Raw genomic sequence first — 15,291 nt, 5'->3', positions numbered from 1 at the left:
TCAACTTGGTTTTATTGTCCTATATTGTACGAATTGCACGTTTATTCTGGAGTTGTTTCCGTTCATGGGCAGTTAAAAAAAAGTTCAGTTTCAACGAAGAAAAATGAATTTTTAATCCAAAAGGATTAACTTTCAACAAATCAGTTAAACTTTCCGCCAAGATAAATTATTTCAACAAAAGGGTTGAATTTCAACAAAATAAGTAAACTTTTAACAAAATAGTGGAATTTGTAACCAAATAGCTGAATTTGTAATCTACAATAATACATTTTTAACTAAGAATGTTATCGTTTCTACCAAAAGACGAATTTTCAACAAAATAAATAAATTTTCAGCGAAATAAAACAGATTTCCAACCAAGAAGGGAAATGTTAAATTTATCTTAAAAAGATGAATTTTGCACGAAATATAATCCTGAACAAAGATTAATTTTCAAAAAAATACATTATTTATCTACAGTGTTGTAGTTTCCAAATTCTGGCATTGGTATGCTACCTTACATGTTTTGGAATTTTATAATACAAGTCTAGTAGCTAGATATCTCGACGCCTATTTAAGAGAAAAATTAGAACAACAAATTTAAATAATTTCTGAGCACACTTGTTGGCAAACAAATTTCTGCCCGCATGACAAAAGTTTGCACCAGATCAAGCACCAGGTATTCTACGAGAAATTTAAAAAAATTTAAATTTGGTGAATAATGAAAACAATTCCAAATGGTCAGTCGACGACTCGGGTGCACCAGGTCTCGCCCCAAGTATCTTAGCATATATTCTACGAGAACTTTTTCAAAATTTAGATTTTTCCAACAACCAAAATTACTAAAAATTGTGTGTTGACGATCCGGGCGCTCCAGATCGATAACAACGTAGTTTAAAACGTTTTCTACGAGAACTTTAAAAAAATTTTAATTTCGTCAATAATGAAAACAATTCCAAATAATGATTCAACGACCCGGGTGTACCAGGTCGCGCCTTAAGTATCTTCGTACGTATTCTACGAGAACTCTTTCAAAATTTAGATTGCTTCAATAGCTAACATTACTAAAAATTGTGAGTCGACGATCCGGGTGTACCAGATCGAGCACCAGGTAGTATAATGCGTATTCTACAAGAAATATTTTAAGAATTTACATTTCGTCAATAATGAAAACAATTCTAAATGGTCAGTCGACGACTCGGGTGAACCAGGTCGCTCCTCGGGTAGTTTTTGAAGTTCTCTTAGAATACGTATTGTACTACCTGGTGCTCGATCTGATGTACCCGGATCGTCGACTGACAATTTTTAGTAATTTTGTCTGTTGGAACAATCTAAATTCTAAATGAGTTCTCGTAGAATACGTGCTAAACTATGTGGGGCGCGACCTGGTGAACCCGGGTCGTCATTTAACCATTTGGAACTTTTTTCATTATCCACGAAATTTAAATTTGTTTAAAGTTCTCGTAGAATACGTATTAAACTACTTGGTGCTCGACCGGGTGCACCCGGATCGTTGACTCACCATTTTAAACAATTTTGACTGTTGGTAATTTCCTGTGTATAATTTCCATCTCACAAACGCTCTAATACATGTACTGGAATGCTGGACGATGATTTCACAATTTACAACAGATACAATACATGTATTGCAATTTAGTCATTCCAATACCATGGTTGCAATTTTACCTTACGTTTGTATTGTAGAATTGTGGTAGATGTGAGGTAGAACTCCAGACATTTTTAACAGCGTACCAAATAGTTGAATTTTTAACTTATGAAGTCATAAAATATTTAACTTATAAATGTTTAACCAAAAATTAAGAAATTAAAGTTTGAGATAATAAAATTAATTTAAAAAAAACGAATTTTTAACAAAATAGTTATATTTTGAAACAATTTGGTGAACCTTATAAAAGAATTTTTAACAAAGTCAATTTCCAACAGGCGAATCTTCCACCAAATTATTTAATTTTAAAGACAAGAAGACGAATTATCGACAAAGTAGTTGAGTTCGATTTTCTGGAAAAACAGTTGAATTTTCAACCGAAGATATGAATTTTTAACAGAAAGCTCAGTTTCAAATAAATACTTTCATTTTCAACTATACAGTTTTCTACCAAATTGTTTAATATTCTTAAGCCAAAAAAAACGAATTTTCTACAAAATACTTTAATTCCAAAAAAATAAAATCATAAATAAATAATTAAATTTTTAACTAAAAAATATTAATTCTTAACAAAACATGTAATAGTTGCTATTTTAACCAAGAAATATGAATTTTTAACATAATCTTTGTATTCTTATATATAACAGAAAAAGATTAACCCATACGTGCACGCGCAGCGGCACTCCGTACCGCACTTTTGAAAAACTTCCATTTCCGCGGCAACCACGTCCAGATGCGACTTGAGCGCCCCCAATATTCTGTCTCAACCATCAAATGAACAGCATGAAAGCTTTGCCAAATCACATGTGACCACTGCTAGTTGAAAATTGATACTAACAGCGAAACCGAATGATTTCTTTTTTTTGCCTGGTGTTTCCCTAGTTTATTTTCACTTTGATTCATTTGTTTTCAAGGCCATTTTGTGATACTAAAAATGTATTATTATTCATATTTACTTTGGACTACGTCAGGTGTAATTAGCCAAATATTTTGCCTGATTTCTGATTTTTATTTTCTGTGATTTCTGAGTTCATTTTTTTAAATGGTAATGTAGTGGGTACTACATCTTACTTTTTTAGGTCAATAAAAACTTCCTACTGGCTGTTATACATGGTCTATTGATCTCACACACCAATTTCAAATCCTTGGCGTAACTTTACTAGTACCGCGCTTGCAAATAGTGTCGAAAATGCAAGAGCGGTACTAAGTGCCGTCCGCGTGTACAAATGTGAAACCAAAGGGTGCGTGCACGTATGGGTTAATTCTAAACGATAGCGTTGCATTATTATCCGAAAAGGAAGAATTGTTATCTGAGAAGATTAATTTTTTTACAAAAAAGACTAATTTTTTAATGAAATTTATGAATTTTTAACAAATAGTTCAATTTTCAATTACAAAAGATCTATTTTCAACCAAAATAAAATAGATTTTCAGTTAAAAAATTCATTCTCAACCAAAAAAATAAACGAATTAGCAACGAAATAGCTAAATTTTCAATTAAACTGACGAATGTTCAACTAAACTGATAAATCTTCTGCAAACGAAACCAAAACAATTATCAACAAAATAGTACAAGATTTAGCCAAGTAGTTGAATTTTCAACTAAAAATACATTTTTTACTCAAGAAAATGAATTTACTGCCAAAAGAAGATAAATTTTCAACACCGAAAAATTAATCTTAACAAAGAATTTCAACTTTTAAACAATTAGCTGATTTTTAAACAAAACAGTGGTATTTTCAACCAAATAGGGTTAATTTCAATCCAAAAATATAAAAGTATAGTCTTCAAACAAAAGAAATTAATTTTTAATCAAAATAGTTTGATTTTGTTTTTGGGTTCTAATTATTAAAAAAATACGAGAAAAGGGAGCAAAAGGGAACATGTCTTGGAAACAGGGAAAATAAGAATTCTTTTAAAAATATATATGAAAGATATAGGAACTTATATAGGAATGGACAGTAGGGTGCTCTCGTAGCTTGTATCGTTTGTACACAAATTTAATTTCCTTTATTTTAAATGTTGTATTTCACCAAAAAAAAAAAAAACAAACGGGCAGATTATTTTCGTTTCTTGTGTCCTTCTTCCAAAAACTTAATTTTTTAATTTTTAATCTTTTCTTGTGATGGAAAGAAAATCTACTCGTCCTATCGAAGAATGATGAATAACAAATTTACAGATCTTTTTGGGTAACATCCTTTGTCTTTAATTTTAGTTGGTACCTTGTGTTAAAAGTTTAATTTTTTATTTTGAATGGAATTTTTAACGATTAAAGTAGAAACTACGTGTCCTATCAAATATTATTCATGAAAAATTTGAATGAGTTTTCGATATTTTTTGGAAAAGCTTGTTTCGTTTGTCAAAAAATTATTCTTTATTATTTTTTACAAATAAAAAAAAACTGCGCATCCTATGAAAAAATTATTAAAAACTTGCATCTCTTTTTTGGGTAAACAAGTTTTTTTTCATTATTTTTGTTCGTAGCTTGTGTTGTTAGTCCGAAAAATTTTATTTTTCTATTTTTAATGTTGTTTTTTACGACTAAAAACAAAAACCACGCTTTCTATCGAAAATTAATTGGTAACAATATTGAGAATCTTTTTAGGGCGAGCAATTTTAGTTTATTCATTTTTTTCGTATCTTGCATAGTTTGACAAAAAATTGAATTTTTTTATTTCTAATTATTTTTTGTACGATAAAATTTCGAATTTTTAACTTTCCGACAAAATTAAAAAATTTGTTATGATGCTCTTGTAGGGCTTTTAAAAATCAACGTTTTTCTTCTCTTGACTTTTTATCATATAATGCGTTGTTTGGCTTAAAGTGCTCATTTGATTTTTTTTCTTTGGATTGTGAAAATGCTCTTACTCGGATAATCTCTTTTATAGGAGAAAGTCATAAGAATAAATTGTTTGATTTTCTGAGTACCATGAATAACCGTACATTTTAGAAAATTTAAATCTTGAAAAAATATGGTTTGAAAAATTTGAAAATGCGCTCACTTTTTGAATTTTCATCGAAAAGTGTGCTAAAGCAGAATCCAATCTGATCAATTTTTCTAAAGTTATTGTGCCTACAGAATATAATCTACAGGCTACAGACTACAGACTACAAACCTACCTTCTCATTAGGATGAGAATGTAAAAATTTGTTTTGTTTTCTTGTTTAGTTGGTTATGAGAAATGGGACTAGTGCCTGTTGATTCTCTACCGCTTTTAATTCAAAATTTGTTAACAATTTTCGAACCTGATGTTTTTGTGAATAAAGTGGTTAGATTTTGTAAAATTATTATGCTAAATTGCTTTATTTAGCATTAGAGAATTACCACTTCCATCATTTTCAAATTCTGTCAGGTTATTTTTGACATTTAAGCGAAATGTCAAACTCAAAATATAAACATTGTCGATAATTTTGCCCGATGTTGTCTGTACATTCAAGTCGGGATGGGATGAATCTAAGAAATTGAAAACCAAAAGTTTTTGAAAACAAAACTATCTCCAATACGGCCAACATTAAGCGGGATCCGAGAAATTATCGTCTCGGCGTGCACCTCTAAAAATATTTCGAAGAGAATTGAAATTGCGGTAAAGTATGCTTGTGTCCACGCTGATCGCAGCACACGTGCGTAAATCACGTTTCTTCAATTTATACTAGAAAATGAATTATTCATTTATTGAATTTATTTAAGAATATTGTCGCAATCGTCTTGATTTTGAAATACTTCCTAATGGCCTTAAAACGATCATTAATATTAATATGACTTGTACCAAATCAAGTTTAGAGTATCATGATATCGTGAATGAAAATCGTACGCTATAACAAGCAATCTCAAGTCTGTGTCGTGTCATTATTGGTCAATTAGCGTGCCTCGTCTAGCTCGCGGCAAGGATGACCTCAGCATTATTCGAGATATACCACGAAACGGAAGTTATTTTCGCGAAACTTTCTGAGCAGTAGCTGGAATCGAATATAAATATAGAAACCCTTCAGGTTGTTCGAGACGAGTATTTCGTCTGGTATTTGAGCCGCTTGTTGCTAATGGCTATATTTTCGATTGCGGACCAAAAGGACAAATTTTTATTTGATTGGGGCAAAAAGTCGGTCGTACTTAAAAGATTGGGTTTTATCAAAGCTAGCATTCGATCCAATCATTTGATTTCCTGAGAAACGGAAAGACTTCCTGTATGGGACCAGGGACACATAGAAAGCGTTACGAAAAATCAAGGATATAGTTGTATTGAAAGTGCATCGAAAGGGTAGATTCATGGGAAAAATTGTTAGGCCTCAAGGTTTCCTGTTGCAGAAAAAGTAAGGGAAATAGGGATCAATTATATAAAAGAAGAGAACTTTCGCGAGAAAAAGAAAATTAAGTTGAAAGAAGGACTTATAATTAATGTAACTAAACTATAATCTGAATCACTTTCAATCAAATAAATGAGCCATTATTTCAGTAAATTATTGAAAATAGTAATGTAAGCTCTGAGTGGACTTAACAGTTTTATTAGCCGAAAGCACAGTCGTTAATGCACAATTAAAAAGTATCACGTATTAACTTTTAAATTAAACCATTTTAATTATAAATGTTACAGTTAATTGTTAATTGTTAGTTCTAATGTGCTAAATCAGTTTTTCTTATATCTCACATTTATTTATTTTTATATGTGAAAGAAATTTCTTCCAATTATATTAAATATGGCGCCATACATTGTGGTGAAAGTTTCTAGAATTTTTGTTGTTGCATATTTTAATAATTCAAAATGACCTACACTTAAATGATGAAATACTCTTTTATAGTTTCCCTGCAATAAAATAATTGGTTAACTTAATTTACTACAAACATACGACATTTTTAATTGTGTGGTGTTGTTTCCTAATTTCTTAATTTCTATAGTTATAATCTTTAAATTTCATCCGATTATTTTTTAATAAACTGCCTCCAAAATTCGCAAGCCTTCATGTATTTTATTTATACCCATATAAAAATTCGCAAGAGCTTCGTGAGCTTTAGTAAATTTCTTTTGCAAATTACTGTCATGAAGTTATTATTTTCGAAGGAGACAAGTTTCTAGTTTATATCCTGCATAAACTTAAGATCGTGATTATTAAAATTTTGTTCTCTTAATTATAACCTTTTAAAATCGCAGAATTTCTTTTTAGTGGTTAAAAATTGAAAGTTTTCTTGATTTAGAATTTTAATTCTCTCATCTTTGAACTTTTTTTATATCAAAGCTATTTAAATTGCACTTTTTAAGGTTTAAATTTAATCCAAAGCTATAACTGTGTTGTCCGAGTTTGCAGTGCTTTCCAGCCATCTCGAGTAAATACACTTTCACTATTTAAAACTTGGAAAGGCTCAAGAATTTGTCTCAAGCTCCTGTATAACATAATACCGCTGAAAAGGGTGTCTTAATGCAAAAATATGTGAAATTTGAGAATTTAGGAAATTCCAGTTCTATAATATATCAATATAGCAATTTTAATTTTCTACATACAAAACATAGAAGCTTTTAGAAGGGTTTTATATTCAAGAATAGTTTAATTCTTCAAAATTTGTTTCAAAGCCAAGCCCTACGGGGAAATGCGCCTGAATTTCCGGTTCCAAGTTAATAATCGGATTGAGGGTTTCCGCTTCCATTTCCTTGCGGTTTGCCATGTAGATTTCCATGCAAATACTTTTCGAATGGATCCCTTTTGTTTCGATATAATTTTTGTTCGAATATACCAAATTGGATGATGTTTTTTATGGCCGTGGCTACACGTAACGAAATTTTATGTACGAATACTTCCTTTCGTTATGTCCAAAGTAAATACCAGTGTAGCTTCAATTCTTTAGGAAATCCAGTATATTATATTGTATTACTAAAAACAACTTTTTTTGTGAACTTTTGGTCCCTTATATGAGTGAAAATTAAAATGTTGGAATTATTAAATTAATCTTTTTGCTGCAAAACTATTTCCAAACGACATAAAATCTTTTAACTAATTAAGTTAATTACAATAGGTGTAAATATAATAAACGAGGTGAAGAAGTAGGCTTGCTTTTAGAGGCCCCTTCATGTTGGTAAATTGAGCTTGATTTTTGTTTTTATTAACGTTGAAATAAAGTAACAAATGACTGTTTTTAAGGTAAGGATCACAAGTTTTTGTTAATACTTTCTTTGAAAAGTCACATTCGAAATGTTGTTCTTCTATTACTTTGGTAAAATAGAAACACTTTAGTGTAATTAAATTTTCACATACGGATAAAATAAAAACTGAAAGGCATTTAAAAGATGCTCATAACTTTGAAACTATGACTGTAAACGAGAAAAAAATCTGTCTTTCATTACTTTAACATATTTCTCATAATGTTTGAAGATTTCTGTTCTCTCTAGAATTAGTAAACACAATTAACCAAAAATTTCCGCTCATGATTATTGAATGAAGTTTAGAAGAAATGGGATTTGTATGCCTGCATTCATTATTTATTTATATTACTCGTGAAGGAATTTATTGGTTGATTCTGGAGATCTTATCACCTGCGATCAGACCTTGCTTTTTCCATATTCGAGGGGGTATATCATAATGCACCTGTGAGATGATCTGCGATCTTGAAGAAGACAGAGCAACGAATGAGTCAGTGGTCGGTGCAGAATGGTACATTCCCTGGACCTCAGTGAAGGTGGGGATGATGGTAGCGTTTCTGGTGGGGTGGTTCGGTCTTGCGGGGAGTTTATGAATGAGTCTCAGAGCCTCTTATCGTAGGAGGTGGGTGGAGTAGTGGTGAGAGCCCGGAGAAGTGGGGGCGGATGAAGTGGTAAGTAACCAAGTACTCCGGAGGGCGTTTGGTGGTGGGGGTTGTAGAATTGCATTGAGCAAAAGCGGGGTGAGGGCCACGTGCTTCGGTGCCACCACAATCCTATATAGGTACCGCTCGGTCCAACTAGTACCATACAGTCAAACATTCCGCTCGCACTCGAGAGGAACAAGCCCATAAAGAAGACGGAGATACAAAAAAAAACAGAGTAATACAGAAAAAGAGAGAAAAATACAGAAGAAGCGAGGAAAAGACAGACAGGACACGGGCTGAAGATACCCCAGGACCGAAGGTGAAAGGGAGGAACAGGAAAGAGGGATTAGAAAGAGACCTACCGACACTGGTAGACAGAAGTCCAAGTTCCACCTCCATACCTTTGCAGGTTCACTCCTACTATAACAACGCCTACCTACCTACCCATCTACCTACCGTATGGATACGAGAAGGTGATACTCACCACTTGGGATCTACTCGGGACACGAGACTAGTCACCTCAGTCAAGTTCTGACACTCGAGAAGATAAGTTCCCTATGGTTTGACCAACCGATCAACTTTCTGCAACGTGACAACTCGGCGAATTTTAGTCAAACTTCAGAACACAAACCCTAGTCGCAATTTTTATTTAAACAAACTTCAAATTTGAGTTAACAATCCCTAATTGTTGCTTGATCTTCATATCGTATACCATCTCCTTGGGACCTCTCCCTTTTACCCGTCCTCCATCCATCTAACCCCCACCCCCTCGTATAAGAATCAGTGCATCGCGTGTAGCGGAACCAGTGTCAAACAAATTGTGATTCTGTGCAGATACGTTTTAGTGTCTTTAACCGATCAGGAGACCACTACCCCCGTGTAATTAGATGACTCCTTAATTGCATCCTAATTTATTACGTGATTTAATTTGCTTCATCTTCAGTAGATGTGCAATTAATTTTGAATTACGCAAAGCAAATTTGCACACATGCAAAGCACACCTTCCACCTATCTGCATGATGACGCGATCGTGTGTGCGGGATCGTGAGGCGCGAAAGCAATCAATGTATGTACTTGAGAAGAGCGAACCAGTGATAAAGTGTGATGCTATGATGATCGAACGACTTGGTGGGGATAGAGTGATCAATTCTGATCATGCGACGATGATGGAGGCGATTTTGGCCCGTGATCAGAGGACCACGGTCCATAGGGTCCTTGACCGTAGTTCAGAACATGCTGCCGTTCCGTTGTTATTTATGACGACGTCGGAGAAATCTTCATCCACGTCCTGCAGAAGAAGCAGAAACGAAACCAAGGCTGTTCAAGCCTCTATGCTAAATCTCCAAGTGCCAAACACCCGGACAGACAAAAATGACGTGAAAATGTACTCTAAAGTGCCTAGTTGTGATCCGTGTCTCGTGGCTCGTTCTAGTTGCGAATGTAGGATACGATCTTCAAGAAAAACCATCTCCGTCTGCACATGGCTCAGTAAGTTTCTCATCATCATTTTCAGATCTCTTCTTGGTTTCCACAAATAAAAAATGAGTTAGTTTCAATGATTTATTTACGACTGATTTCGATGATAAACTATTGTCAGGATTTGGACCAATGAACTTTGGACATAAAGTAATAATTTTGACAAAAATTTAAAGATACTTTTAAATACCGGTAGATTAGCAAGGTATAACAAAAATGTAAAAGGAACTTTTATTGTTCTTCGTCGAAAATGAATAATACTAACAAAGATTTAAATTGTAGGTTCTAAGCTACATTTTATAATCTATAACTATCCATGTTCATCAGAATAAATTCAAATTGGGGTATTAAATTAGAGGTCTCATAAATTTTTATATGTCGTCTGAAGACTATGGAGTCTTTCGGCGATGCGGTGCCGCAGCGGAAATCGGTTGGCGGGCTTTTAAACGGCCGGAAAAGCATGGACTCGTGCTTCGATTAATATATCTCATCGACATTCTCCACCCGTGCTTGATTGCTCACGAGTACATTTCTCGTAATGTAATGCACGGGATTTGGTTTCCAGTGATCTCAGGAGTTTAGTCAATAAGACCCCTTTTTAAGCACGGAAATCGAAAAAATAAATTTCCGTATAGTCTTGATCAGTTTGGAGTGATAATTGTCTATTTATGTAAACATTTTATTCAGCAAAATGGATGGGATCCATTGTCAGAGGGCAACTTTATAAATTTCGAAAATTTACGTTTTATTATTCTTTAACGAAATTCTGATTTTCTATATTAATCGCATTAGCAATTACTTGTAAATCTAAGTTGAATCGCCTAACATAGTATGTGCGATATTTGCCCAGTTATTGACGCCACTTTTGTTTTCCAAGTTTAACGGGATCACATATCAACAAGAGTCGATTTTCAATTTCTTCTGTTTAACTATCTGATTCCAGTTAAATTTTAAATTATGTTTTAAATTTCTCAGAATAAATTGTCTTGCAACTCGGAGTGCAGGGACTATAGTTTCAGGAAAAGTAATGGTATTTACAAGAAGTTTCTAAGAGTAAAAATATAGTATAATTCATTATGTTATCATATTTAGACAGCTGTTTTAATTTATGTTACAAATATTTTTTGATTCTTTTAGAATTTCCCTGTTGTTCAGATTTAATAAAATATGTAAATGTAGTTAATAAATGTAAGTAATTTGTCAAATTATGCGACAAACATTTCGAGTTGGACAGTATTCGTCATCGAACGCGTAAAAACGAGGATTCCCCGTGTCGCATCGTTTCCTCAAGTCGTGGCCGGGAGTTTTTCTCGCCGGTAAGATTTTCCCTCTGTTGTTTCAGAAGCTTCTGACGTCATTGTCGTCCGAGCCGATAAACGTATATTAGTCATCATTCTAGTGACGGTTCAATTTAACGATGGTGTTAACTAATAATCAAACCTGATCTTGAAGAAGCCGGGATTAATTTTCAGATTATTAACTTGCACATAAATATTTTGTATTTGCATTTTTTAAGAAAGAAAAAAGAGATTTATTATCTGATAGAAAAAGTATGAATAATGAAGGTAGAATTCGAGGAGTAGAAACATTCTATAGTTGAGTTGATCCACCTGTTGAGTTCATATAGAATCGTAGTCACATTCTACAGGTGGTTCAATGTTTGGGCCTATACTGACCTATAAATACTGACCTATAAAATGTTGATTGTGCTCTTCTTCAGTTCAACTCATAAAATTTTATATCCAGAACCACGCATTATGTTATCCTTTTTATATGACTTTTCTTTGAGGTTTTATTTTATTGCTTACCTTCTTTAAACTAGTTTAAGGGTTATAGTGTTTTGACTTTATGATTCTGTAACCAAAAGCCCCCTCTGATATTGATCGCTCTTTATATTTCGACCTATTGTTTAAAATTTTTGACATTTTCAAACAATCACGGAAAAAATATAAGATGGCTTTCGATTCCGGCATTACTCATTGACCAAACATAACTAAAGTAAGGAATTGTATTTTTATTTGAGACAGTTTTACACTTTATGATACGGAGAATCTGTTTCCTTAAATATATGGAAATTTTGTTGTTAAAAATTGAGAAACCGTTGGTGTGAAACTTCAAATAATCGCGATGAATATATTTTCAAAACTATCTCAATAGTGCGGCATTTCAGATTGGTCACTATAAAAACGATTATTATAAAACATCAATTTCGCACATCTTCTGCAATCTCAATTTCCAACATTCTTTGTGAAGGATTTTTTTTGTTCTATGATGCGCTAACAACACATCGGTTTTTATCATTTATGGCATGAACAATTTTTCTTTTTGACATTTCTTCGCATCCTTCAAAATTTGGCCGAAAATCGAGTGTGCAAAATTTGTTTAAAAATGGCCACTATTCGCCGGAATAATATAGAAAAAAGTAGAATCGAAAAGTCCTACAAAATGTATTTATGTTTCGGTATCTTGTGTTGTTTTAAAATTTTGTCAAAGAATTGAAAATTGGATACAAGTCTTGCTACAAAAACTCCCAAATATTATCCTAGTGAATTTTTCCATTTTTGTTGTAATTTTTGCAATAAATTTGTCCACAAGTGCCTTGTATTTCATAGAAATGTTGTAATTTAAATTTATTGGAAAATAGACCTAACAATTTACTTCTTATTCGTATTACAATAATTGTGACATACTTTTAAAAAATATGAATACTTTACAAATTAGTGGCTGTCTAGAAAAAAATCAGTTCCAGAAATATTAGAGGATTGGTAGGGTATGGTCGTTTAGCCTTTTCTATGTATTTCAAAAAGTTTGAAAACAAGAAGAGGAACAGGCAAAAAATATGAGTAATTATTTATTTTTAATATTAACAAGGTAGTCAGTCATTCATTAATTAAGTTTATAAAGTAGTTAAAGATTTCTTTTTTTTTGTCACTGCTTGTTTAAATAACTGTGGTTTGAATATAAAAACGCAACCAACTTTTCCAAAAGTGCAATCTTAAAAACTGCGATTCCAAATATAAAAATATTTACATCTTCCAAATCTTTTATTCCTCAGAATAAATATGATATCAATTTCAAATGAAATCGAGTTCCATGCTCATGCAATTTCATAATGTTAAGTTTGTCTGATAGAATTAATAAAACATTTTAAGAAATTGAAATGAAATTAAGCAAAGTTTATTTACAGTAGAAACCCAAAAACTATAAAGCGTTTCAATTTAAAAGCCTGGGGGTAATCTCGGCATCCACAAAGATGAAGATCGGTAAGCGTAACATGAAAAATTAGTGATTATTCATTTTACCTTCGCCGGTCTTCATTATTTGTTACCCCGACATTTTTACCTGAATCAACTTTAACCCTTTTTTCCGTGTTTAAAGACAATTTTTTCTTTTCGAATCAGAATCAACTCTAATAAATCAGTGAACGTGTGCTGCGAACGCGACCTATCACAACGCATCGTGATCTCGGATCAAGAGAGGGAGTAAATGTGGTGGCAAGAGTCGCGGGTACAGGTGCGAGGGGAGAAGGGACCTACGACGTGAAAGGTGGGGCATAATGGGGTATAATTGTCGCAAGCAATGCGAGGACAGTGCACCATTACTGCATTTTTCTTTGTGTTTCTTGTCTCCGTAACGCGAGATGCACCTTCGGACCACATCGTTCTTCGCGCTGTCCACTGCCTCTCTCTTGCACACTTTTGTGCTCTCAGTCGCACCCGCGCAACTCACTTTTTCACTCATGCCGCGGTTTTCAAGAATTTCACTGGAACGTCGCCATCGCTCAAGTCCTACTCTTTCTGACTCTCTAGAGTCTCGTTGAGGTAGTCCCAAGATTCACACATTTATACCCAAGAAAGATAAACTGCTATTCTTCAATTCCGTATGAAGAAGAAATAATTTTTTAAATAATTTAGGATCAAAGTTATCTGGAGATCGTGCTTTATCACTCGTAGGGAAGTTTAATAAACTTTTCCTCTATCTTCAGACGCACTAGCTTCATTAGAGACAATAAGATTTACAAAAACATTGACGGTATCTTCAGAAAAAAATTTGCGTGCGAAGATTGTATTTCTGCCAAAAGACTTGGCTTAAAAGCCTCTCCTTAATATGCGTTAAGTATACGATGCGTCTTCCTTGCCTCCTCTTTCTTTTTCTTCAGAAGAGTGTGCCTTGCGCCCGTCCTGTGTGGCGATCCACGTGCTTATGTTAAATTTTTCAACACCTCGACCGCATGGCGCCACCCACTTTAACCACTTAGAATAAAGTTATTATCTCCTTTCTTTCTGAAATTTCTTTTCCTGTTTTCAAATGTGCATCATATATAGTATATACCTTATACTCAACTGCAAAAAGATGCTTGTGTAAAAATTTCTACTGTATTCGAGTGGGGCGCTGACCAGTTTAACTTTACTGTACTCGAGTAGTTGGGTTCTGTCGGAATCATCTAGCCAAGGCTAAAGGAGGGACCGTCATTACTTACCTGTTCAGCAGGTGGTCCTTATTTACATGCTAATTTAAAAAAATTCTTTTTCTCGCACTCGCGGAATTTGTTTGAAAGCCCAAAATATAAAGTACTCCAAATTAAAGCAAATAATATCAATTATCATAATAAACAATCTAGAGAATGTTGTCATTTTTTATTAAAAGTAATCATCCATCTAGGACCCATATATACATGTGATACTTAAAATATCTTTAGAATTGAATTTACGAAATTTTTACAAATAAAAAATTCTAATTTTCATGATGGTGTAAGTTTTTGTTCAATAAAAAACAGACAAAAGCTGATGTCCACAATTTGAATCAAATGTTTTCAAACTCTCTTTCAGGACGAGACATTTAGGTTTAGGACCTATAGGATAAATCGAACATCATAAAATTTAGAAACAAAATAATAAATGATTGCCAATAAAAAACTAAAAAAAAGAACTAATTTCTACAATGTTCGATAAATTTTGTTATACTTTGTCAGAGTAATAAATATGTCCGTCATCCTGAATTTGTTCAACATTTTAAAGTTTGCGAATTGTTATATATAATTTTTCAAGATTACAATGTTGTTTTGTGAAGTTTAAAAATATTTCATTGATATGAAAAGCTGAGATTTTTTTGAGTCTTTCATTGTCGAAAATTTTTATTTTTTTGGTAAAAATCTCCTCTTTAGTTATTATATTTTCCATAACTTTTGGTCACTTTTTGCTAATAAATGTTATAAGGATGAAAATCGAAAAGATGATAACATCGTGTGTCTGGAACATTATACGCTAGTGTTTATATGAATAATTTTTTTTATTACAGAATTCGATAAAACCTATTGTATTCATTTTTGAGAAATAGTTGCAGAATTACAAAGTAAGGCTTTTTTCTTTATTTTTACGGCTTAAGATTGAAACATTTTTAA

The 15,291-nt window shown here is 32.9% G+C and overlaps 1 protein-coding gene across 5 annotated transcripts in view; it reads left to right on the top strand.

Moving 5' to 3' along the window:
- LOC117174433 overlaps positions 1–15,291 on the top strand; it is a 184,364-nt gene that overhangs the window by 157,786 nt on the left and 11,287 nt on the right. The gene's annotated exons all lie outside the window — the stretch shown is intronic.

This window comes from Belonocnema kinseyi, chromosome 6 (genome assembly GCF_010883055.1).
Source record: "Belonocnema kinseyi isolate 2016_QV_RU_SX_M_011 chromosome 6, B_treatae_v1, whole genome shotgun sequence".
Taxonomy (NCBI): Eukaryota; Metazoa; Arthropoda; class Insecta; order Hymenoptera; family Cynipidae; genus Belonocnema; species Belonocnema kinseyi.
The sequence above is the reverse complement of the archived record's forward strand: the minus strand, read 5'-3'. Positions and strand labels throughout refer to the sequence as shown.